We start from the raw sequence: 27,559 nt of genomic DNA on the forward strand, positions 1-27,559 counted from the left end.
TCATTTCAGAAATAAGATAATAGACCATAAATAAACTCTTCATGTCATTGGGTCTGAGAAACTGTTAATTCTGACCTGGTCCAGCCTACATGTGAATCGAGACACTGAATAACGTGGTTGACTCTGAACCATCTCCTGGGCAGTTAGAATGGATGACAAATGCTGCCCCAGTAAGGGATGCCATGATCCCATGAACAAACAAAACAAATCCAATCGCTGTGGTTACTTGTGAACACGCCGGTGTTATTGGAAGAGGATGAATGGGAAGGTTTATGGGGTAAAGGGAGAAGAATAGCATTCAGTGAGGTGATCCTTTGGAGAGCTGATCAGCCAATCAGCCTCCTTTTGCACAGTAACAATTCTGTGAATATTTCATTCTGAGCCATCTAAGGAAATATTAGGGCAGGGTTTGTAAAGAGGTCAGATTGAATGAGTGTCTCGGTGAACACAAGTGAGACACAGGTACAGAGAGGTTTTGGGATGGATTAAATTATATTTTATACATTTGCATAGTCATCAACATTACAGCAGTTAAAACTGGGAGTGTAATTAGAGCAGCAAATAAATCTTCAACATTGATGCAGCTAAAGGGGATGCTGGGTAAAGATACTGAAGTTAGTGTTTATTTTATTCCAGGCACACCAGCCTCGGAGCACATCCTTCCTGTATCTATCCTTTCGAGCTCTTGAAGATTTTTGTTCATTTGAAGTGTTTCATGTTTAGATACTCCAGAGAAGACAGCTTCAAGCTCCTCAATCTCTCCTGCCGGGGCAATGCTGCTGTTACAATTCAATTCACTGGTGCATGTTACTGGCTGCTTCATGGACTGGAACTGGCAATTGAGACTGAAAGGTTACTGTATAAAATATCTTCAATGGTATTACCAGATGTGAGTGGTTTTAGGAAAATGACCATGACTTACAGGCATTGAGTGTCAGAGCACTTCCTGTTGTGGGGCATCCTGTTTAGATTCAATCTACTGATAACTATTAGAACTGACTTGCACTGGCTCTGTCAAAGTGGTCAGAGCATTATGGCTGTCATCGAAGCTGGTAACAAACTTCCCATGGGTTAGAAATCGTAAATGATAGAGTAGGTACGAGATCTGATGGCACTGTTGGAGTATTGATGTTGTTGTTAATAGCATTAACTCGGCTGGAGTTGACTGAATTTATATTGTCTCTTTCTGAACCTCAGGATGTCTCTCTGGGCAGTAAGTCTCCACAAACAGCAATGTGACAGTGAGCAGGGATCATCTATTTTGATTTAAATTGTGACTGTAGCACGGCTGCTTCACAGCACCATGTACAAGGTTGGCATCCAGCCTTGGTCAACAGCCTGTGTGGAGTTTGCACATTCCCCTATGATTGTGTGGGCCCCTTCCAGGTGCTCTGGTTTCCCCCTACAGTTCAAAGATTTGTGGGTTAGGTGGATCAGTTGTGTGAAATTGTCAACAGTGTCCAGGCTTATGCAGACTCAATGGATCAGTCATGGGAAATGCAGTGTTACAGGGATAGAGTGCTCCAGGTGGGATGCTCTTTGGATGGTCGGTGGGGTTTGATGGGCCAATGCTCTCCTGCGACACTGTTGGGATTCTATTCTATGATTGAGGTTAAAGCAGGGTGTCCTTGGAGAAGGAGCATGTGGTATGTATCAATGTTCTCGATGCCTTTAGATAGAGGTGGACATCACAGGGGATACAGTGCTTTATCTCCACTGCTGCCCCCTCACCCCTAACTCTACTTTGATTTGGTCCCTTCCCAATCTGTCATTTGTAATGGTTTGCTTTGCCTGTAATGGGCTTTGTTTGCAAATATTCAATTGGTTACACGGGTGGTTTACTGCTGGTGATTATATATTAACAAAAACCCAAAATGGCGTAATGATGAACGTGGGAAGGTTGCTCAGCTGTGAGAGATAACATGTCTGGGTAGGAGAAATGGGGGGGAAAAAGAACACTTCACAGCTCACAGAAGGAGAACTGAAAAGTAGTTAAATCAAACCAAAGGTTCAGACAGGGAGGGAATATTTCCCTGGAGTTTGAGTAACTAGAAAGTGATGGTGTCCAGGAATAGACAGGATTTTGTTTTACAGGGCGTTTGAAATTTTTAAAAAAACTGTTATATTCAGATAGTTGCATTTCTTTTCTTTTCGTTTTATTTATTGTGGAATAAATAGATACAATATTTTAAAACCAAATTCACAAACCTTGTGTGAAAGATAAATGTTAAATAAAATCCATCAAACCATCCCTCACTGAAAACTGATGTGGAAGTGCAATCTCCTGGAGAATCCCTGCCTACTCCTTCCTACCCGGGCTCCATGGCTATATACATACCTGGGAGATAGCAGGAGGCGGCCATTCGGCCTTTCTATCCTGCACTACCATTCAATGGGAAACAGCTGACCATCCAGCTCAGTCTCCTGTTCCTGCTGTGTTCCAATCTCCTTTCATGACTTTACCTCGAAGAACTATGTCTAAGTCCTCCTTTGGTTTCACTGCCTTTTGTTCCAGTGGCGTTGCGGTGTTACTGTGTGGGTGTAGGCAGGGGTAATGTGATGGTGCTGCCTCCTGGAGGATGCACTCAGCGTCCCTCATCATCCTGCAGTAACATCAACTGGGTTTCAGCAACTAGAGATAGAACCCATTTCCAGGATATGGGCATCACTGGCTCAGCCAGCATTTATTCCCCATCTCTCGTTACCCTTGAGAAGATGGTAGTGAGCTGCTGTCTTGAACCATTCACAGTCCATTTGGCGCAGAGAGACCGACAATGCTGGGAGAGAGAGCGTTGCAGGATTTTGGCCGAGTGACTCTCCATCTTTAGTTCTTCAAATGTTGTTTAACTTAATCACGATCTGCACATGATTTTGAGACTTCAGTCTGCACATCTTCACCATCCAGCACCCTGCGTAAAGGAATATGTACAGATTAGAAATTCGGAGCAGACAATTCTAGTTTCTCTGGAATATCTTTTTCCTCTTCCTTCCCCCAAAGCTGTAACCCTCCAGCCCACTTACTCTCTCTCACCATTCTGACTCTACTACCCCTAATGTACACCCTCCCCATTCTCATGGAGTTGTTGATAAACAGGTCTATGCCACCACTTCCTGTCCCTGGTTAGACTCTGCACCCTTTCTGGGTTCACTTCCTTTCCCTTCAGTTGCTGCAAGTCAATAATGTAACAGCAGAATGAAACAAAAGGAAACAGAAAGGGAGGTGGCAGATCCTGGACAGAAGAGGAACCTTCAGTCTGGGAGAATGGGTCAGATCCTTCTTTGTTTCTCATTGGTCGATTCCAGTGTTATGACAAGTTGGGGATGGAACTTGGTCCCATGTGGGTGTGGTGACACTTTGACCCTCCAAAAGATCAATACGACAAGCAAATATGTTCCTCCTCCAGACAATCACAGTGTGAAATACTTTCCACTAGTTACCCCAAAGCACATGCTCCAAAACTCACCCACATTCTGTACTTGTGCAGTGCCAGGTTTCCCGACCTGTGGTCCCTGCCTCGGAATTTGGGAGTTGCAGTCCTCAAACAGCCACTGGAGCCCTGTCTCTGGAACGTGAAAAGTGTGGGATGGAGGATGTTGTGTATCAGATCCCCATTCAGACACATGGGACATGTGGGCTGTCACTGGGATTTACTGAGACATCCGCTTTGACAACCTGATTTCTGACGTAAGGAACATAGATTCAGCCAATTGGGGGATAGGGAGGTTAATAAGGCGCAGTCGGTTTTAAGCAGAGGTGGCTCAGTGGCTAGCACTGCTGCCTCACAGTGTCAGGGACCTTAGGCGACTGTGTGGAGTTTACATATTCTCCCCATGTTTGCATGGTTTCGTACAGTTCTCCAGTTTCCTCACAGTCCAAAGATGTGCAGGTTAGGTGGATTGCCTATGCTAAATTGCTGATAGTGTCCATGCATGTGCCGGTTAGACAATTAGCCATGGGAAATGCAATGTTACAGGGAACGAGTGGGTCTGAATGGGATATTCATCATAGGGTTGGTGTGGACTCGATGGATGAATACCCTGTTTCTGCACTATAGGGACTCTATTCTATTCTCATGAGGAAGAATGTCCTTGTCTCGATGTGTTGTGAATCTGTTGAATTCCCTATTCAAAATGCGGTGGATGCCAGGACAATGAGCCAATTTAATGAAGAGATACAGATGTTTAATTTGCAATGGGTTGAAGGGTGAGAGAGAGCAGGCTGGAAAATCCAGCTGAGACCGAGGTGAGCTCAATCATCACTGTATTAAATGGTGGAGCTGGTTCGAAGGGCTGCATTGCCTCTCCAGTCCCCAGGGCTTATCTTCTTACGGTAATAACTGGAAAGCTGAATCCAAAACTCACGACCTTCACCAAAGGAGATTTTCGGAAAATGACAGATAGTCAGGTGGATTAGCATTCCAAGCTTAGGTAGTGAGGAAGCGTGTAGGAGATAATGATTTTGCAATTTTAAACTGAGGGGAGACAGTGATTTATGGTTTTAGACTGTGTAGTACATTCACAGCGTCCAGAATACTCTGTTGTGAATATCTATCCTGTACTTTATTACAAAGCCAAGGTCACTGACAATGAAAACCAAAACACCCAGGAAACATTGTCTCACCTCGTACTCTGATAAAAGAATTCTGAGAAGTCTGGTTGAACTGAGAACACAGATGGAAAGCTGGAAGATTAGATCCACTCCCAAGATCCAGTGCTTAAACAAAGGAGACTACAATAGGATGAGGCAGGAGTTGGCTAATGTAGACTGGAAACAAAGACTTTATGGTGGGAAAGTTGACGGACAGTGGAGGAATATCAAAGCAATTTTTCGAAGTGCTCAGCAAAAGTATATATCAAGGAAAAGGAAGGACTGTAGGAAAAGGAATAACCTGCCGTGGGTGGCTCAGGAAATAAGGGAGTCTATCAAACTGAAATAGAAAGCATACAAATTGCCAAAGACCAAGGAGAAACTAGGAGATTAGAAAAACTTTAAAGATCAACTGAAAGTGAGATGGGATTGGGGGAGAAAAGTGATGAGTAGCTATCCCCAGGGCCAGAATAGCAGTTTACCCTGCTAGAGGGGAACCTATTGTGTGGGGAACATATGGCCTCTGGAATTGTTGAAGCACTTAACTGTTACCATAGAGATAATCCTGATCAAATTAAAAATCACAGCACACTCCAAAAGCTTGTATTGCCAAATAAACCTGTTGGATTATAACCTGTTGTGTGAATTATAACTTTTTCCACCCCACCTCAACACCGGCTCCTCCATATCAGAATCCTGATAGACACCCCACTGAAACTGAAGCACCTGTCAGATACTTGAGGGAACCACAGGGCCGTGGGGGAGGGGTGTGTGGTTTAACCACAAAGTGCTGAACTGAACTAGACTTTCTAACTGCCGTTGCCATGGAGATAATACTGAGAGACAGTCTCTATTCAAAGTCCCAAACCACTAAGGTATAAGAATGGGAGCCGTACATCCGACAGGTGGGCAGTTACCTGATGCTGCCTGGAAGTGTTTTGCATGTACACTGTACATGTAACTGCCATGTCTCATCAATAAAGACTCAAAGAAGACCTCTCAGAGTTCTGTGCCTAGTTATTCCTATCCAGCAGGGTTCAGGAATATGAGCACACAGCAGTCAGTCTTCACAGTGGAGAACACGAAGAACATGGCAGTAATTGATAAGGAGACTGAGGAAGGTGAGGACCAAGAAACAACCATTATCACGAAAGAGTTAGAGCTGGGCAAGCTAATGGAGCTAAAGGTAGACAAGTCTCATTGCCCTGATGGAAGACATCCCAGGATACCAACAGAGTTAGTGGGAGAAATAGCAAATGCACTTAGAGTTATATAATCCTACAGCAGAGACAGGCCCTTTGGCCCAAACTGGCCCATGCCGACCAGAATGTCCATCCACGCTAACCCCATTTCCCTGCACTTGGCCCATTTGCTTCTGACCCTTTCCTATCCATGTATTTGTCCAAATGTCTTTTACCTGTTGAGAGTGTTCCTGCCTGAACCACTTTCACTGGCAGCTCATTCCATATACATACCACCCTCTGTGTAAAACAGTTGCCCCTCAGCTTCCCTTTTATTCTTTCTCCTCTAACCTTAAACTGATCCAATCAAGCCGTCCAATCTTTGAGTTCCTGGGAAAAAGACTGAGTGCATTCACCTTATCCAGGCCTCTCATGGTCTTATACACTTCTAGAAAAGAACCCCCTCAGTTTCCTCTGCTCCAAACATAAAATCCTCACTTGTCCAACCTCTCCCTATAACTCAGACCCCTGAGCCCTGGCAACATCCTTGTAAATTGTTCTGCACGTTTTCCAGTTTAATAACTGAAACCTCCATTACATTCCTCATATTTCCAGTGTTTCCCCGCGGGGCTGGAACCGATGGGACAATGCCAATGGACTACAATCCATGATCGAGAATGAACCCCTTTACAACAATCCCGTTTTCATAGTGTTCCCCATGGTGCAGGTATCCTTGTGTCTTTCTGGTTGCATGGTTAATTAAAGACTTGTCCTTCGACAAAGCAAAGTTGTGGCTTCATTGTTCCTGGGAAATGTGCCATGATTTTCCACACTTTCAAAAACAAATGAAATCTCTCTCCACACTCACCACACTGACACGGACTTGGCTGTGTCTCAGTACTTTTCCAGTCACACTGACATTTGAAATATTCGCCCATGGACAGAATGCACACCTTTCCTTCCAGATGAAAAGGCCAATAATATTCAGATCGGCTCGGATCAAGTAACCATCAGATCCGAACATGAAGTTCAATTTGTATTTCTCATCCACAAATCCACCCTTTCAGTACCATACAACAGAGTACACAAGTTACCACTGTTAATACAGGATGGAAATTCATAAGACAATTGTAGTATTAAACTGTAGTTTCCTTGTTTCCCCCAAAGCTTTAAACCTCAGTCTCACAATTTCTCTCTTCTGTGAACTGAAATCCAAACCAATCCCCCCACTCCTTTCCTCCACACCCAGTTCTCTCACACACTCTCTCTTCGAATTCCGTTTCCTCGCTCCTGATGAGAACCATCCTGCATACACTGCTTCCTGCACACTCTGGCCAAGACCCATCTGACTAAAATGAACCAAATTAGAATTCTAATTGCAGGCCCATCCTTGTCCCTTTCCATAACAACCCTGAATCTTCACAAAAGAGTTCTGATAACTTTCTGAAAAACGCTGCACCACTGATAGTCTGATCACATGTCAGGGTAGCAAGAGAAGGGCCATTCCCCTGGGTCCTGCTCCCAGAGGGATGAAGCTGCTAATACGAGATTAATCCCTCACACCCGCAGCCTCCTTCCCTGGCACATACTCCCACAATTGGTCAGCACTGCCCCTTGTCACTTGTCTCCCCTCCTACAGCACGTGCTCCCGATCATACAGGAGTCTGGGTGATGGACAGCAGCTGCTGCCAAATATATCAGAATCCCTACAGTATGGAAACAGGCCCTTCGGCCAAACAAGTCCATACTGACCCTCCAAACAGTAACTTACACAGACCTATTCCCCCTAACTCATGTAACTAATACTATGGGCAATTTAGAATAGCCAATTCAACTGCCCTGCACATCTTTGGATTGTGGGAGGAAATCGGAGCACCCGGAGGAAACCCGCTCAGACACGGGGCAAATGCACAAACCCCACACAGTCGCCTGTGGCCGGAATCGAACCCGGGTACCTGGTGCTGTGAGGCAGCAGTGCCAACCACTGAGCCGTCTCTATTGACGGGAGGGGGTGGAGCTGGAGGACAGGATTGTAAACATTGAATGAATGTAGAGGACACTGGGGATGGACAAGTCAGTGAGGGACAGGATCAGTGCAGCAGCAGGAGGGGATCCTGGACAAACTGAGCAATGGGAGAGTCTGACAGGAGAGAAACTACAGGACGGTTCTGTTTGGAGACTCAGGCAGAGACAGCTGGCAGACAGCAAGGTCTGGTGGCTTGGGCAGGTTTACTAATCAGCCTCTTCAAAGATGCTGTTTCTCAACTCTGAGCCTGATCCTCCTAGTCCAGAGGTAAGGACACTCCCTCCTGGTGGGCAAGGGATAAAGGGACTGCCTTTCAAAAGGAACTCACCTGTATTGGTGACATTAACAAGACTCAATACAGAGTCACTGACAAAATGCTGGTGTACTTGAACTTCATCCAGAATATTAACACCTATAACTGGGCAACACAGACCCCAATGTACAGAGTTAAATCCTGAATACTAATAACAGCTTTGTGTATGGGAAATCATATCTCATGAATTTGACTCCGTTTTTTTGAAGAAGTAACAAAGAGGATTGCTGAGGTCAGAGCATGGACATGATCTACATGGACTTCAGTAATGTGTTTGACAAGGTTCCTCATGGGAGACTGGTCAGCAAGGTTAGATCGCATGGAGTACAGAACTGGCCCGAAGGTAGAAGGCAGAGGGGGCTTTTCAGGCTGGAGGCCTGTGACCAGTGGAGTGTCACAAGGATCGGTGCTGGATCCACTACTTTTCGTCATTTATATCCATGATTTGGATGTGACCATAAGAGGTATTGTAAGTAAGTTTGCAGATGACACCAAAATGGGAGGTGTAGTAGACAGTGAAAAAGATTACCTCAGAGTACAAGAGGATCTGGATCAGATGGGTGAATGAGCTGAGGAGTTCAGTTTAGAAAAATGCGAGCTGGTGCATTTTGGAAAAGGAAACTTCAGCAGGACTTATACAGTTAATAGTAAATTCCTGGGGAGTGTTGCTAAACAAAGAGTCCTTGGAGTGCAGGTTCATGGTTCCTTGACAGTAGAGTAGCAAGTAGATAGGATAGTGAAGGCAGCAGTTGGTCTGCTTGTCTTTACTGGTCAGAGCATTGAGTATAGGGGTTGGGAGGACATATTGCGGCTGTACAGGACATTGCAAAAGTTGCCAAATCAATATTCCATAGAATTCTGTTCTCCTTCCTATCAGATGAATGCTCTTAAACTTTAAAGAGATCTGAAAAGAATTATAGCATGTTGCCAGGGTTGGATAGGCTGTTTTCCCTGGAGCGTCAGAGGCTGAATGGTGACCAGAAAGAGATTTTTAAAATCAGGCTGGGCATGGATACGGTAAATAGGCAAGATATTTGCCCTGCAGTGGGGGAGTACAGAACTAGGGGACTGGGAGGGAGGGTGGGCAGACAGGGGGTGGGTGGATCGAGAGGGGTGAGACCGAAGTGGGTGGGGAAAGAATGGGGGACAGAGAGGGGTGGCACAGAGACGGGTGGGGACAGAATGTGGGATTAGAGAGGAGGGGAACAGACGGGGGGGGGGTCGGCTGACAGAAAGGGGGAACAGACTGGGGGGGTTGGGGGAGGTGACCGACAAAGGGGGGGGAAGAGACTATGGGGGAGGGGGAACAGGCCGACTGGGGTATGGGGGGGACAGAGTAGGGGGGGGGGAACAGAGGGGGAAGATGGAGTTATTTTATAGATCTAAAACTCAACCCTGTTCCTGTTTTCTCCTCCTCACCTTAATTCCCTCTGAAGGGCTAAGAACAACTGTATAGTTCTTGGAAAGTAGAGATTCAGGGAGATCAGGTGCTGAATGTGGCATTTGGGACACCAACATTGAATGGAATGTGCTGATCAATAAATGGACTATGGTTCGATTCCACTGTCTGTGTGGTGGTTGCACATTCTCCCTGTGTGTCTGCGTGGGCTTCCTCTGGGTGCTCTTAATTTCCTCCCACAAATCCAAAGACATGCAGGTTAGCTGGATGAGCTTTGGGTAATGGTAGGTTACAGAGTTAGGGTGGAATGCTGTTCCGATGGTTGGTATGGTCTCATGGGCCAAAAGGCCTGCTTCCACACTGTAGGGATTCTGTCACTGAGTATAGGGATTAGGAGGGCACGTTGTGGCTGAGTAGGGCATTGGTGAGGTCAGTTTTAGAATACTGCATTCAATTGTGGTCTCCCTGATTTCAGAAAGATGTTAGCAGAATAGGACTCAACCTCTTAATGACAAGTTCCTGGGAAGTGTTGAAAGACAAACAGACCGTGCAGTGTGGGTTGATAGTTCCTTGAAAGTGTGGTTGAAGGTAGACAGGTTGGTGAAGGTGGTGTGCGGTATGCTAGTTGTTATCACGCAGTGCATGGAGTATAGGAGTTGGGAGATCATGTTCCGGTTGTACAGTTTATTGGCTCGGCCACTTTTGGAATCCCCAGACTGCTTTCAATTCCAGTCTCCCTGCTATAGGAAAGATGTTGGGAAACTTGCAAGAGTTCAGAAAAGTTTTTCCAGGGTGTTGCCAGTATTGGAACATTTGAACCATAAGGAGCGGCTGAATAGGCTGAAGCTATTTCCCTGCAGCACTGGATACTTTATGTGGCTTTATTGAACTTTATAAAATTATGAGGAGCAATGATAGGGTGACTAGTCATGGTTTCTTTTTTCCCAGGGTAGGGGAGACCAAACAAATGTGAATCTTTTTTCCAAGGTGGAAATGACAAATTCTAGAGGAGAGATGGCAAGATTAAAAGATATGAAAACCGAAACAACTGAAGATGCTGTAAACCAGGAAGAGAAACAGAAGTTTCTGGAAAAGCTCAGCAGGTCTAGCAGCATCTGTGAAAAGAAAGTAGAGTTAACGTATCTGAGGAAGGGTGACCAGACCCAAAACTTTAACTGGTTTTTCTTCACAGATGTTGCATGACCTGCTGAGCATTTCCAACAACATCTGTGCAAGTTGAAAGGGAGTTGTTTGGAGTATATACCTGAGAGGAACTTTACAAAGTCTGAGTGAGACCACATCTAGAGTAATGACAGATGTTTTGGTCCCTTTATTTAAGGAAATACATCATTCCATCAGAGGCATTTCACAGAAGATTGACTGGATGATCCCTGGTTTACAGGGATTATCTTTTAAGAAAAGACTGAAGAGGTTGGGACTCGACTCACTGGATTTGGGAAGAATGAGAGGGGATCTCATTGTAACATGTAGGATTCTTAAGGAGTTTGACAGGGTAAATACTGAGAGGATGTTTCCCATCATGAGGGAGTCTGGAACCAGATTCTGGGTCAGTCACGGAATCACGGGTTCTGTTTTGGATTCGTCAAGTTTAAGGCAACACCGACACGGGTCAGGGGTTTCAGTAGCAATGGAGCTGGGGTGAGGTGGAGACAAGCAACATTTTAAGAGATTGGAATTCCTGGCTGTTTGTGATTGTGTAGATGCCTGATCAAAAGGTCACCTTGGGGTCAGATATGAGAGCAATATTGTGAAGAGTGTGGTTCTGCCTCAGACAGTTCTCGGGGAGAGGGAGGAGCTCAGCAGTAAGGGAAATGTATTTGTAATAGCAACTGAAGGCAATGGATTGAACCATTGCAATGTTCCATTGCAGGAAATTGCAGCCAATTGCGTAGTGGGTCCGTGATGAGCAGTTTGATAACTGAGTAATGGAGAGGGATGATGGGGAGGGAGATCTGGGCAGTGTCAGTGTACATGTGAAACCTAACACGGTGCTTTTGGACAATGTCACCTCCTGGCAGTGTGGAGGTGAGAAACAGGAGGGACCAAGGAGAGATCCTTAAGGGACACCAAATACAAGGAATTCAGAAAGGAAAGGGAGAGTCAGGATGGAGTAGGTTTTTCCAACAATGGTGGGGTCAAATATTAGTTTGTAGCAGAATGGGAGAGAAGGACATAACCAGAAAAGACAGACAGGTAGAACAAGGAACAATATCTGTGAATTGGGAAGGGGGGGTGATGAGGAGGAGGAGCAGCCCAACTCCAAAAGCACTATTTCTACATCAGTGACATCACCCAACTCCACCCTAGTCTCAGCCCATTTACTGAAATACTCGTCCATCCCTGTGTTATCTCCAGACTTCATTAACCAGACACAGTCCTGGCCAGCCTCCCACATTCAACTTCCATGTAATCTCAAGAGTATCTAAAACCCTACTGCCCAAGTGCTCACTTGTACCAAAACTTGTTGATCCATCAAAAGGCTCCTATTAACAAGCAACAATTTAAAATTCTCACCCTTGATGTAATTCCTGGCTGTGAACATCCCTGTCTCCCTGAACCACACAACCTGTGAGACCCCGACAACTCATTTTCTTTTAGACTCCCAACGATGAGTTTATTCATTGCTTCACCTGTCTGGCTCTTTCTACTGTTCCCAAGGCAACATGGTCTGGAATTCCCACCCTAACCCCCTCAAACCTGCTTTCCTCCTTTAAGGTATTCCTGAAAACCTGCTTATTTCGCAATTCTTTTGATCACCTGACCTAAAATCCCCAGCTGTGGCCTTATGTCTGAAGTTCTCAATAGTATTTCTGTGGAATTATAAACATGATAAAAAAAAACAAACTGCTGTTGATTTGCACACAATGTCAACTCTTCACTGTCGCTGAGTGAATAATCTATAACAGCTCTTACCCAACCACATTGTGGGAGCACCTTCACCACACAAATTGCAGCTATACGATAAAGTCAAACATCACCTTCTCCACAGGCAATGGGGCTTTGGCATTGAACACTGGTATCTGTGGAGGGAGAAACACACAGTTGATATTTCAGGGAGTGCAAAATTGCATTAGAGGGATGGAAAATGGTGCAGAATTTGGATTTTGAAATTTGTGCTTTACAATGTGCACTAAGTTCTGTAAAACCTCACATCCCATACCATGAAAGTTTCCTTCTCTTCCTGGTCAATATGTCTTTCCTTTCCCCTGCCCTTCACCTTCACACATTTCCAATGCCTTGGTCATAACAACAGTGTGCTGTCCATGATGTTTATCACGTGGTTGAGTATTGTCCCGCCCCTCATTCACTCCGATTCGTTGAAGGACCACCGTTCCCCCACTCTTATTGGTCCTGCGCTGACATCAATAATCCGAGGCCCATTGTGGACTGGAGCATGCTCAGTGCTTCCTGCTTTTGCTGCTGTTAATCAGGTATAAGAGAGAGAGAGGACTCAGCCCTGTTTCTCCTGATGTCAGACAATAACAACAACTACCTGCATTGTATGGAGCCTTTCACATTGACAAATCTCCTAAAATGCTTCACGAATGATGGAAACGTTGATTAAAGAGAACGATTTTTAGATACATCTTTAAGGCGGAGAGGGGGAGTTAGGGAAGATATTCCAAAGGTTTGTGTTCTCGGCAGCTCCAATCGTGGAGTGATGTAGGTGGGGAACAGCTTACAATGGAGACAGTTAGTGGCTCACCATAGGTTAACAACCTCATGTCGTAGCCCCCCCTACCCCACACACCAGGCCTTGTTCTCACAGCCTGCCATTACACACTACCTATGGTTAGCCACTAACAGTCTCCATTAACAGCTAGTCACCCTCCCCTATCCAGATGGTTATCCTTTATCCAACTGTTCTTCTCACTCTATCCCCACCTATCCTTTACCCCTTTTATCATCCCCCCCAACACTTTCTTCTGCATATAAACTGACTTTATTTTCCTCAGTAACATCTGTTCTGTGGAAGCGACAGCAGATCTTCAACCAACTCTGATTTCTCTTCACAGATGCTGCCAGACCTGCTGAGCTTTTCCAGAACCTCCTGGTTGTTGTTTCTGATTTATATCTCCCGCAGTTCTTCAGGTTTTAATTTACTGGGAGTTTGTAATTCAGGTCCTACAGCCTCTGTCCCAGTCTCTGCTGTCTCTCCCAACCCCAAATAGTGACATTGCACCTGCACAGCTCATGGACAGGTGTTGTCTTGCTGGCCACACGCCTCATTCAATCCCATTGGCTGCAGGACCACACAGATTCTCCTCCCATTGGTCTGGAGCTGCCGTCAATCAGCCAGGCCTCATTGTGATGAGAGTGGAGGGCTAATCCCTCTCTCTGCCCTGGGATGAGCTTCATCATTCACAGTGAATGGGGCAGTATCACAGAGCACAGGGCCTGGGGGCTATTCAGCCCATTGGGGCTGGACTCACTCCCCCTGGAGATGCTGCAAATCTGTCCCAAGTCCCCTCCCATTTGCCCATAGCCCCCGAAATCTTTCCTTAAAAAGTAAAATTATAAGTCTGTTTCAGAATATCTGTTGAATCTCTGTCGTTCAGACTGTTCCAGATGTTCAGAACCTACTGAGTAAAATAGTGTTCACATTTTCACCTTGTATTATTTGCCAATTACAAGAAAGTAGTTACTAAAAATTGTGACAGTGTTAACAATTCCTCTCTCTCTCTGCAAATTCAAGACCTTGGAACCAAATCTGCACCCGATCGAAATCACGGCTTCAACTTCTCAGCTCCAAGGATAATTAACTGTGCTTCAGCTAGCTAGCTCTCCACAAAATAGAGGAATGCATCTTAATTTATTAAGATCAAAGAAACCATAGGTAGTGTGTAATGGCAGGTCCAATTCGCCCGTGCCAACGAGGAATCCTAAACTGATGGATTCCCATTTACCATCTATTGGCCTGTATCCATCAAAACCCTTCCTATTGGAAGCCTTTTAGATGTTGTGATTTTATCAGCCTCCACTACTTCATCTGGTAGCCCCTCCCATACACACACCACACTCAGCTTGAAAACGTTGCCACTTAGATCCCTTTTAAATCTTTGCCCTCTCAATTTAAACCCAGGTGCTCTAGTTTTGGACCCACCTAACCTGAGGAAAAAGGACACCAGCTGCTCACCTTATCCACACCCCTCGTGATTTTATAAATCTCCATGAAGTCACCTCTCAGTCTTTGACTCTCCAGAGAAAATAACCCCAGCCTATTCAGCCTCTCCCTGTAGCCCAAATCCTCCAATCCTGGCAACGTTTTTGGAAATCTTGTCCAAACTTTTTCAAGTTTCACAACATCCTTCCCAGAACAGAGTAATTCAAACTGAAAAAAGAATTCCAGAAGTGGCTTAATCAATGTCCTGTCCAGCCACAATATGGCATCCCAGCTTCTGTATTCAATGCATTGACCAATAACGGAGAGCGTTAATGGAGTCCCATTTGCCAGCGGTTCACCCTTATTCCCTCTAAATCCTTCCTCTTCATGTACCCAATCAGATGCCTTTTAAATGCTGCAATTGTACTAGCCTCCACCCCTTCCTCTGGCAGATCATTCCATACTTGCAATTCCCTCAACATGAACAAGATGCCCGTTAGATCCCTTTTAAATCTTTTCCCTCTCACCTTAAGCCTGTACCCACTGAACTTGGGAGAAAGTCCCTGACTGCTCATCTTATCCATGCCCTTCATAATTTTATAAGACCACCTCTCAGCCTCCAAATCTCCAGGGAAAATAGTCCCAGCCTATTCAGCCTTTCCCAATAGCTCAAACCATCCAACCCTGGCAAAATCCTTGCAAATGTTGTCTGAACCCTTTCAAGTTTCTCAACATTATTCCAAGCACAGGGAGATTGGAACTGAAAACAGAATTCCAGAAGGGCCTTAATCAGTGCCCTGTCCAGCCACAATATGACGTCACAACAGGCGCATTCAATGCATTGACCAATAACGGGGTGCGTACCAAATGCTGCATTCACTCCCCTGCCTACCTGTGACTCTACTTTCAAGGAACTATGAACCTGCACTCCAAGGTCTCTGTTCAGCAATGTTCCCCAGGACTTTACCATTAATTGTATAAGTCCTGCCCTGATTTGCCTTTCCAAAATACAACAGCTCACATTTATCCAAATTGAACTCCGTCTGCCATTCCTTGCTCCAATCGCTCATCTGATCAAGATCCTGTTTGTATTCTGAACTAACCTTCTTCACTGTCCACTACACCTCCAATTTTGGTGTCTTCTATAAACCTACTGACCATACCTCATATATTCACATCCAAGTCATTTATTTAAGGGCCCAATATTCATCCTTGCAGCACACTGCTGCTCACAGGCCTCCAGTCCGCAAAGCAACTCTCCATCATCATCCTCTGTCTCCTACCTTCAAGGCAGTTTTGTAATGGCTTGCTCTCCCTGCATTCCATGTTATCTAACCCTGCGAACCAGTCTGCTTTGTGGAACCTTGCTGAATGTCCATATAAACAACGTTCACAGCCTGGTTTAATCATTTTTCTTTGTCACTTCAAAACACTCACTCAAGTTAGTGAAATACAATTGTGCATGTACAAAGCCACATTGACTCTCCCGGTCATTCCTTACCTTTCCAAATAGATGGTTATCCTGCCCCTCAGAATCCCTTCCAACAACTTGCCTGCCACTGACTTCAGGCTCACTGTTCTCTTGTTCCATGGCCTCTCCTTACCACCTTTTTAAAATAATGGCACCTCATCTGTCGCTATCAACAATACAAATACCTCAGGAGAGGCCCAACAATCAGTTCCCTTGATTTCCAGAAAGTTCCAGGATACACCTGATCAGGTTCCAGGGCTTTATCCACCTTGATGCGATTTAAGACATCCAGTCCCACCTCCTCTGTAACATGGACACTTTTCAAGTTATCACTGTTTATTTCTCCAAACTCTTGAGCTTCCATATACTTCTCCAGTAAAAATGACTTGAAATATTTGCATATCGTTCGCACCCCCTGTGGTTCCATAGACAGCCTTGTTGACCTTTAAGGGGTCCTATTCCCTGGTCCAGTTAATCTTTTGTCTGTGATATATTTGTTTAATCTCTTTGGATCCTATTCCAGGACATCCCAGAAAGGCCTACTTCAAGGACCGTAATTTTCCTCTGACTTGATCAACAATGCCCTCCAACACATACCCTCCACTTCCCGCACCTCTGCCTTTACCCCACCCCTCCAGCCACAATAAAGAATAAAACCCTGCGGTCTTCACCTTCCACCCCACTAATCTCCAGATACAGCACATTAACCTCTGTTATTTCTGCTACCTAAAGTCAGACCCCACCAGCAGAGACATATTTCCCTCCCCCAACCCTGTCTATGTTCCGCAGAGACCATTCCCTCTGCACCTCCCATGTTTGGTCCACACCCTCCCACCAACCCATGCTCCACACTCTTGACCCTCCCTTGCCGCCATGGGAAATGTAAAACGTGCGGCCACACCTCCCTCTGACCTCTGTCCAAGACCACAAAAGGATCTTTTCACATGAGGCAGAGATTTGCCTGCACATCCCAAAACCTCATATACTGCATCTGGACACTATGGGAAATTTAACATGGTTCATCCAACTAATCTACACATCTTTGGACTGTGGGAGGAAACTGGAACACCCGAAGGAAACCCTCACAAACATTGGGGAGAATGTGCCAACGTGAACACAGGCAATCACCCGAGGCTGGAATCAAACCCAGGTCCTTGGTGCTGAGGAAGCAGCGCTAACCACTGAGCCACAATACTGAGGGATCTTTGGTGCTTATGTGCTGGCCCACTGATACCTCACTCACTCACCCTGCCTCATTTCCTAAGAGGCAGTGATGACGGAGTGAAATTATCGCTAGACAGTTAATCCAGAGACCCAGATAACGTTCTGGGGTCCTAGGTTTGAATCCCATCACGGCAGATTTTGGAACGTGAATTCAATAAATATCTGGAAAAAAATAATCTAGTGACGACAAGGAATCCATTGTCAATTGTTGGAAAAACCAATGTGGTTCACTCACGACCTTTAGGGAAGGAAAATGCCATCCTTACCTGGTCTGGTCTGCAAGTGACTCCAGATCTATAGCAACGTGGTTGACTCTTATCTGGCCTCTGGGTAAACACAGCAATAAATGCTGGCCGAGCCAGTGACAGCCTCATCCTGTGAATGAATAAAGAAAACAGGTCAGGTTTTGTTCCTTCTCTAGTAGGTACATCCTACAAACTGAATCTGAAATGTTCTCGTACACACTGAACAAATACCTTTCCATCCAAGCCCTTAACACTACAGCACTCATAGGCCATGTTGGTAAAGTTAAAACCACTTATCATTGCATCCATATTATTCTTACAGATAATGGAGGTCTCCTGGTAAAATTGTGTCTCAATTCTCTGCTGACTATTGGGAGAGAGTCTATAATACAATCCCAGTAAGATGGTCATCCTTTTCTTATTTCTCAGTACCACACAAATAACTTGCCTGGAGGTACTCCCAGGAATATCCTCCCGAAGCCCAGCCATAATGTTATCCCTAATCAAAAACACCCCTCTCCCTGCTCTGTTGGCCCCTTTCTATCCTTGCTATAGCATCTATATCCTGGAACATAAAGCTGCTGGTCCTATCCATCCGTGAGTGATGCCTCTGTAATTGCTGTAATATCCCAGGGCCATGTTCAAAACCATACCCTGAGCCCACCTGTCTGACCTGTCAGGTCTCTTGCACTGAAATAAATGCAGTGCAACTTGTCCGTCACACCTCATTCTGTGACTTGCTCTTGCCTGCCTTGACAGTCTGACTGGTGAACAGTACCAGCCTCAGACTCACCTCTTTTCTCACTATCCCTTTAGGATTACCCCGACTCCCTCACTGGTTTAATGCCTCCCCAGTAGCACTAGCAAATCTCCCTGCTCGTCAGGACCCCATGCTTTCCCCTTCCTATGCCATTGGTACCAATGTACAATGTCCTCCCACTGGTTAGTTTCCCTTTTGAGAATATTCTGCTCCCTTTGTGAGACATCCTTGACACTGGCACCAGGGCAGCACCACCCCATTCTGATGTCTCACTGTCAGCTGCAGAAATGGGGGACTGTGTCCCTGACTAGAGAGTCTCCTATCACCATCGATTGTGTGGAACTGGATATACCTCACATTATGTTAGAAGCCAGTCTCAGTACCCAGTAACTTGGCTGTCAGTGCTACATTCCCCTGAAAGTCTATTACCACCTACATTTTTCAAAACAGTATACTTGTCTGAGATGGGGATAGCCACAGGAGACTCCTGCAGTACCTGCCTACCCCTCCTAGCTTTCCTGGAGGTAACCCACCTACCTGACTGTATCTGCAGTATCCAGCAATCCTGAGACTGCCACCTATCACCACCCCGGCTCCTGTCAATTCCTCACTGTCTTTAATCACTCCTCCACCAATCCATGCGATCCAACAGGATTTACAATCACACTTGCTGCAGACATAATCATCAGGATCATTGAAACTCTCCCTAATCTCCCACACCCGACAGGAACAGCACACCACTCTACAACAGGCCATCTCTCCGCCTTAACAATCTACAGACCAAGACAAAGGCAGAGTTTTACTGCTCGAAAAATACTGCCCGAGAATAACCTAATGCTTATGGTTCATATCTTAAACATTTAATCAAGAGACCGTAAGACATTTAAAAGAAATCCTCACCTGACTCAGTATTGTAGATTTAATAAAATAAAACCGACTAAGATTGATATTTGAAGAGACTGAAACTCACTGAGCTGATCCCCGGCTCTGAGTACTTCCAAGGGTGAGGTCTCTCTGAGGGCAGCTGTGAAATGTCTCTGTTTCTCTTCTCTGCCCACTCCATTTCCAGAGAGGTTTTTAACTTCACAGCCAGTCAGCTCAGAGAGGTCACTGCTTGGTTTTATTCCCTGGGGGTTGCCTTTGCTGCCCAGACCAGTATTTATTGGCCACCTTTACTTGTCTTGGAGAAAGTGGTGGTTACCCACCTCCCTGAAATGCTGCAGTCCATGTACACCACAGTGATGTTTGGACAACAATCCCTCTCTGGCCCCACAACCCTCCCTGTCTCTGTAATCCCCCTCCGGCTTCAGAAATTACATGACCGTGGCATAAGATTTTTATTTGGATTCATTTTTCTTTAATTAACCCCCCCCCCAAAAAATGAAAAGTGAAATATTTCGCCCCCAAACAAATTTCTGTTGATTGACCTTTTGGAGAGGCTGACACATGGACGTTGCAGTATTTTATCTCACATTGTACACGTAGAATGATGGAACTTTCTTTTAATCATTGCTAAAAAGGGAGGCAATGGCTTAATGGTATTCCTGCCAGATGAGTTACATGTGCAGTGTTCCGAGGATTAGGGTTAGAATCCCAATATGGCGGATGGCAGCATCGGAATTCAATACAATCTAGAATGAAAAGGCGAATGATGACCATGAAACTATTGTCGATTGTTAGAAAACCCATCTGGTTCACTAATGTCCTGTAGGGAAGGAAACGGTCATCCTCACCTGGTCTGGCCTACATGTGACTCCAGACCCACAGCAATGTGGGTAACTCTCAACTGCCCTCAGGAAAAATACTTTAAAAACTATTAACAAATACTCTGCAGGTATCACTTAAAAACTGACTGTTCCCATTGGGACTGTGAATTTCTGAACGGCCTGAACTAAAACGGAGTTTCAGCTTCACCTTCTCCCTGTCTCACATCAGTCTGTTTACACCCAACTCCAAAACACTCTCATTGAGCCAAGCAGCCCTCACAGTGCAGCCCTGTCATTTTCATTGTCTGCTCATACCTACACTGCCCTCAGCCTCCTGTACTGTTCCAATGCATCTCAATGGGAGCTCAGGGACAGCATCTCATCTTTCAGCTCAGCCCTTTGTAACCCCAGAGTCAACATGGACCTCAGCAGTTTCTGGATGAATGGACAGTTGTCAGAAGCTGGAACATTCCACCTGAAAAGGTACTGAATTTGAGTCCAAAAGGACTTTTAATGGGAAGTTTGCAGGTAATTGAAAATATGAAGTTTACAGGTTAACATCATGAAGTGGGTGATTGGGTCTAAATCTTGAGAGTTCTGAGAAAGAGACGAGGTGTAATTTGGATAAATCTGTGCTCCCTCTCAGGCCAATATCTCCTTCCTCAGTTGCAGGGCCCAGAACAGCACACACCCAAAGGGTGATCAAACCACGAATTTGTACATCTTTCTGCTTAACAAAAATATTGGAGATATTTTCCCACAAACAGATCAGACAAACCTTTCTCCTTCCACAGTTAAGTGCCAATGATATTCAGATCCTGATGACTCCATTGACTATAAAAACTTGCTTTTGAGATCCCAGCCTCAATTATTCTGGTTTAATATCCTATGAAATGAATTCACAAAACAAAACTCACAGTCAGTGCAGGAAGAATATAAAGACATACCAAGAAAAAAGTATGTGCTTGATGTGTAAATGCTTTTCATCAAGTTGCACAGCCCCCACCCACACCCCATCACCCCCACCCCCACCCCATCCTATGAAGGGGACATGCACATGTGCCTCACTGTACCTTGCCCCTAATAAAGATGGCGGCCATATCCCAGGACTTATCATCGCCTGAGGGCCGCAGCCATTTTCCCATCTGCTGCAAACGCAGGATTAAGAGTTTCTAATTCAGACTTACGAACCGCACAGAGTGTAACTAAAACTTCCCAGTCTAAAGTGACTCATTATCTCCCTGCCTCCGAGGCCACTCTCCCCTTCCCTGTTTGCGTCTCCCACATTCACCAACGGCCGAGTCACGGGGCACTGCACAGGCAGAGTTACTGGTGATGTGTCATCCCACTGGCCGCGCCCCTTATTCACTCCCATTGTTTGGATGACCAGCTGGTTCCACTTGTCCCACCACCTTTTCTTATTGGTCTGAAGCTTCCACCAATCAGCTGGACCCCATTGTGAGGTCAGTGGTGGGATCCTCCCCCTGTCTGAATCAAACCCAGAAGGTGTATGGATGGTGTCAATCAGGAACAACAAGCAGAAGGTGCTGGGAAAGCTCAGCAGGTCTGGCAGCATCTGGGAACAGAAATTTGTCCAGTGGCCCTTCCTCAGAACCGATGGGAGCTGGGAAAATTAGAATCCTGACAGTGTGGAAACAGGCCATTCGGCCCAAAAGGTCCACAGCGTCCCTCCGAAGGGTATCCCACCCAACCCATTCCCCTACCCTATTACTGTATATTTATCATGAATAATGCACCTAACCTATACATCCCTGAGCATTATGGGAAATTTAGCTTGGCCAATTCAACTAATCTGCAGATCTTTGTACTGCAGAGATAGGGGTTAAAGAGTAAATAATAGGCAGGGACAGAACCCAAAGAGAGACCAGAACATTTGGAAAGACAAAGGAGTGGATTACGTTCTGGCTGGGAGGGTGCATAGCTGTTAATGGAGGGGACAGGAACCTGTGTCTGGCAGAATTTCAGTGGAGGTGGCGGAAATGGCGACTGATGATCTACGTTCTGCTGCAAAAACAGAGCCCGACCTTCCAGCTGCCTGCCACTTTAACACACGAGCCTGTTACCTGGTCAACATCTCTGTCTCATGCTTACTGCAGTGTTCCAGTGAGGCCAGAACATACCAAATGGCCCCATATTTCAAGGACTGCAATGTCCCCTCCCATGTGGTCAATACAATCCACTATATCTCCTCCACTTCCTGCACCTCTGCCTTTGAAACCCACACCTCCAACTTCAACAAGGATAGAACACACCCCTAAGTCCTTACCTTCCACCCAGATACAACACATCATCCTCTGTCATTTCTACCAGCTACAATCAGACCGCACCACCAGATTCTTAAGGGGTTTGACAGAATAAATTCTGATGTGTCTGAAGGCAAGTACTGAGGGGGGAGTTTGAAACCAGATTCTGAGTCAGTCACAGAATCAAGGGTTCTGTTTCGGATTCGTCAAGTTTAAGGCAACACAGATGCGGGTAAGGGGTTTCAGTAGCAATGGAGCTGGGGTGAGGAGGAGACAAGCAACGTTTGAGAGATTAGAATTCCTGGTGTTTGAGATTGTGGATGTCTGATCAGAAAGTCAGCTTCACGTCAGATATAACTGCAATACTGTGAAGAGTGTAGTTCTGCTGCATAGTTCCCAGCGAGAGGGAGACGCTCAGCAGTTAGGGAAAGGAATTTGTGAGGCAATGGGTTTTCCCACTACAATGTTTCATTGGAGGAAACGGCACCTAATCGAGTAGTGGGAATGTGGTAAGCAGTTTGATATCTGAGTAACAGTGGAGTAATGGAGAGGGATGATGGGGAGGGGGAGCTGGGCATCATCAGTGTACATGTGAAACCCAACATGGTGCTTTTGTACAATGTCACCTCCTGGCAGTATGTACGTGAGATACAGAAGGGACCAAGGACACCAAATGCAAGGAATTCAGAAAGGAAAGGGAGAGTGGAGATGGAGCAGGATTTTGGGAGAGAAGGACATAACCAGAAAAGACAGAACAAGGAACAATGTCTGTGAATCGGTGAGGGGGACTGATGAGGAGGAGGAGGAAAGAGAGTTGGAAAGTCTACAGTTTAGTGAAATTAGGGTAAAGGGTGAAAGTGAGCTCTGATAAGGCTGGACAAGAGACTGGAGGAAGATGTAAGTTTAGGACAAAACCGGGAACACCACGTGAGGCAGTTTGGCTCGGCGGGCTAGTGGGAGGGAGGGAAGCTACAGATCGGATTATCTCAGTCTTAATGACAGAGAAACTCCATGCGCTCAAAACTCTTGTTGTTGGAGAGAAGGATGGAGGAGACAGGATGATGGACAGTGTTTTACAAAGAAACAAAACCTGGGTAAGTGATATTTCAAGCGAGTGAACAAACCCAATGTATTTAACTTTTATCCATAATATTAAAACAAACGACTGAAGTCCTGGTTCGAATCCCATCTTGAATTCAGATTCCACCATCTGCCAAGAAAAAAATAACTGGAATTAGGAATCTCCTGATCTCCATGAAACCATTGTCAATGGCGAAAAAAATCCTGCCAACCTGACAGTGACCCAGCCAGCTACTCACTGTATTAATCACTGCAAAGTTTCAACAAAGGAATGAAACTGGATGGACCACTCGGCATTTAAGGAGGCATTAGGAAATACAACCTTAGAATCAGCCCTCTCGATGGTGCAATGTCCTCCTCACTAACATCTGGATTTTGGGGCCAAAATGTGCAGAGCTGTCTCACAGACCAATCAAGGAACAGCCTGACATACTCACACTCATGAAATCAACCCTTACAGACAATGACCAGACACCAGCATCACCATCCCAAGGTATTGAGATTGTGGTGATGGAAAAGCACAACAGGTGAGGCAGCATCCGAGGAGAAGGAGAATCGATGTTTCGAGCCTAAGCTCTTCATCACCCTGACCTGCTGTGCTTTTCCAGCACCAGACTCTTGACTCTGATCTCCAACATCTGCAGTCTTCACTTTCTCCTGAAATCTCTGGATATGTCCCGTCCCACTGGCAGGACAGACCCGTCAGAGGTGGTGACACAGCAGTGTACAGACAGGGAGGATTTCCCCTGGGAGTACTCAGCATTGCCTCCAGAGACCAGGAAGTCTCATGGCTCCTGCTGATTACCACGTCCCGTCCTCCCTCGGCTGATGAATCACTTCTCCTTCATCTTGAACAAGATTTGGAGGAAGCACTGAGGCAATAAAATGGTGTCAAACGTACTCTGGGTACAGGATTTCAATGTCCACAATCAAGACTAGCTCTGCAACAGATTTACTGACTGAGCTGGCCAGGTCCTAAAGGATATAGCTGCTCAACTGAGTCTGCAGCGGGTGGTGAGGGTACCAACAAGTGTGTAAAACATACTTGATCTCACTGTTATGAATTGATTAGCTGCAGATACATCTGGCCATGACAGTATCAGTACGAGCGACCATCACACATTCCTTTTGGAGACACAAGACTTGGCTTAAAGTTGAAAAGAACCTCCATTGCGTTGAGTGACACTTTCACCATTCTAATTGGGACAGACTTTGAAGAGATGTAGGATCTCAAACTGGATATATCTGAGGCACTGTGGGACATCAACAGCAGCAGAACTGTACTCCAGCACAATCTGTAATCTCATGGGTTTGTAAATCCTGATCTCACCCATCACAATGGAAAGGAGGGCATGCCATGAGCAGTACCAGGCAGACTTAAAAATGATGTTCCAACCTGGTGAAGCTATCAAACATGACCATCTGCATTTCAAACAGCATCAGCAGCAAGCAACAGAGCTAAGTGATCCTACATCCAATGGAACCGATTGGAGCTCTGCAATTCTGCCACACCCAGTTGTGAACAGTGATGTACAATTAAACAACTCACTGGAGGAAGTATCACAGATATCCCCACCCTTACTGATGGAGGGGTCTCACACACCCATGCACCAGATAAGACAACAGCATTTGCTGCAATCTTCAGCCAGAAGTGCAAAGTGGGATGATCCATCTTAGCCTTCTCCAGTGGTTTCCAACATCACAGATGCGAGTTTTAAGCCAGTTCGATTCAGTTTGAATAACATCAAGAAACGGTTAAGTAGTGCAAAGTCTTTGGGCTCTGCCAACATTCTGGCAATAAAACTGATGGCTTGTGCTCCAGAACTTGCCACCCACCAAGCCAAGTACCGCTCCAGCACTGGCATCTACCGACAATGTGGAACATTGCCCAGGGATGTTCAACACAAAAACACAGAGCAATCCAACCCAGCCAATTTCCCTCTTTCAGTCTCCACACTCGATCAGCAGTAAAGTGATGGAAGATGTCATCAACAGGGCTACGAAGCAGCAGCTGCTCAGCAACAGCCAGCTGAGCGACACTCATTGTAGGCACCACCAGGGCCACTCAGCTCCCCATTGAGTTACCGCCCTGATTCACAATTTGGCAACCAGCTGAATCCGAGAGGTGAGGTGAGGTGAGGGTGACAGCCCAGTCCCATTCCAAGACCACTAGTTCTAGCTGATTCCACCCTTGTCTCAGCTCATATACTCTCATCCATCTTGTGTTATCTCCAGACTTCATTATCCAAACATACTCCTGGCCGGCTTCCCACATTCAACCTCCCTGTAATCTCAAGAAAAACTAAATCTCCGCTGCCCAAGTACTCCCTCTACCAAAACTTGTTGATTCATCAAAAGGCTGCTATTCATAATCAACAACAGAGCCACAGACATGTACAGCATCGAAACAGACCCTTCAATCCAACCCGCCCATGCCGACCAGATATCCCAACCCAATCTAGTCTCACCTGCCAGCATCCAGCCCACATCCCTCAATTTAAAATTCTCACACTTGATTTAATTCCTGATTGTGATCATCCTTAGCTCGCTGCATCGCACACCCTTTGAGACCTCGACAACCCATTCTGTTCAAGACTCCAAATGACCTGTTAATTCATTACTTCACCTGTGTGGCTGCTTTTACAGTTGCCAAACCAACAAGGTCTGAAATTCGCAGCTAAAACCACACAAATCTGCATTCCCCCTTTAAGACATTTCTCAAAACCTGCTTATTTGGCATTGGTTTTGGTCACCTGACCTAATATCATCCTTCTCTGGCCTTATGTCTCAAGTTCCCAATAATATTTTTGTGAAATTATAAGCAGATTAATAAAACTACAAACTGTTCTTGATTTGGACATTATCTTCAAATCATCACTGTTGTTGTAATGAATACTCTGCAATGTCTCTTACCTAACCACATTGTGGGAGCACCTTCACCACAAAAACTGCAGCTGTACAAGAAAGTCAAACACCACCCTCTCCACAGACAGCAGGGCTTTGGCATTAATCACTGGTTTCTGTGGAAGGAGAAACACAGTTGATGTTTCAGGGAGTGCAAAACGGATTCCAGGGAATGAAAATGGTGCAGAATTTGATAGTTAGAAATGGAAGGAAAATACACTTGCTAATTGGTAAAAAAGAATTCATGACTGTCAAAGATTTTCCAGAAAAAAATTAATAAGCAGCACATGGTCAGGGGCTGGGCGGCAGTAAAAAATCAACTTACAAAAATGTCTGTAAAAGTAATAGTAAAATACTAAACAGACCAAATATACACCCACTGTTCGAGACTGAGGAAGCTAGATATTGACAAAGTGGTCATGAGGGAGCCCAGAGATAAAGCAGAGCAGTATAAGCTGTTATGATCCCACAGTCATAGAGATGTATAGCACCGACACAGACCCTTCGGTCTAACTCATCCATGCCAACCAGGGATCTAAACCTAATCTATTCCCATTTGCCAGCACTTGGCCCATTTCCCTGTAAATGATTCCTAATCAGATCATGTGTCTATTTAGATGCCTTTAACATGTTTTAATTGTATTAGCCTTCACCACTTCCTCTGGCAGCTCATCCCACCCACTGCCTGAAAGAGTTGTCCTTTAGGCCCCTTTGAAATTTTATCCGTTCACCCGAAAGCAATGCCCTCTACATCTGGATACCACCACTCCAGGGAAAACACCTTGTTCATTTACCCTGTTCATGCCCCTCATGATTGTATAAACCTCCATAACATCACCACTCAGACTATCGCACTCCAGGGAAAACAGCCCCAGCCTTTTATGCCTCACCCTGCAGCTCAAACCCTCCAACCCTAACAACATCCTTTTAAGTCTTTTTTGAAATAACAAATAGAGCTCGTGATAATTCACTAAAATTCGTTGGATTGTGGGATGGTTTTGACAGACTGGAAGCTGCAAATGTGGTGCCACTATTTTTCAAAAAGGACCAGTTAGCTTAACTTCTGTAGGGGAGAAAATGCTTGAATCTTTCAAGGAAGTAGTGGTGAGATATCTGGGTAGAAATTGTGTCATTGAGCAGACAAAGCATGGATTTATGAAAGGCAGGTCAAGTTTAACGCATTTACTGAAATTATTTGAGGATACGACGAGTGCGTTGGACAAGGTGGACTCGGTGGATGTGGTGTACCTGGATTTCCAGAAGGCATTCGATA

General features: G+C 45.4%; 1 long non-coding RNA gene across 2 annotated transcripts in view; it reads right to left on the minus strand.

The window, feature by feature from the left end:
* Nucleotides 1-2,246: 2,246 nt before the first annotated feature.
* LOC140494034 (uncharacterized) overlaps nucleotides 2,247-27,559 on the minus strand; it is a 38,453-nt gene continuing 13,140 nt past the window's right edge. For both annotated transcript variants that reach the window (XR_011963867.1, XR_011963866.1), the window contains exons 3-8: nucleotides 26,296-26,402; nucleotides 23,427-23,512; nucleotides 20,817-20,924; nucleotides 17,594-17,702; nucleotides 12,442-12,548; nucleotides 2,247-2,909 (exon numbers count right to left, since the gene is read on the minus strand). This is a non-coding gene — a long non-coding RNA (uncharacterized lncRNA). The remainder of the gene's footprint in view (nucleotides 2,910-12,441; nucleotides 12,549-17,593; nucleotides 17,703-20,816; nucleotides 20,925-23,426; nucleotides 23,513-26,295; nucleotides 26,403-27,559) is intronic.

The sequence above is a fragment of the Chiloscyllium punctatum genome, chromosome 23 (assembly GCF_047496795.1).
Source record: "Chiloscyllium punctatum isolate Juve2018m chromosome 23, sChiPun1.3, whole genome shotgun sequence".
In the NCBI taxonomy this organism is placed as follows: Eukaryota; Metazoa; Chordata; class Chondrichthyes; order Orectolobiformes; family Hemiscylliidae; genus Chiloscyllium; species Chiloscyllium punctatum.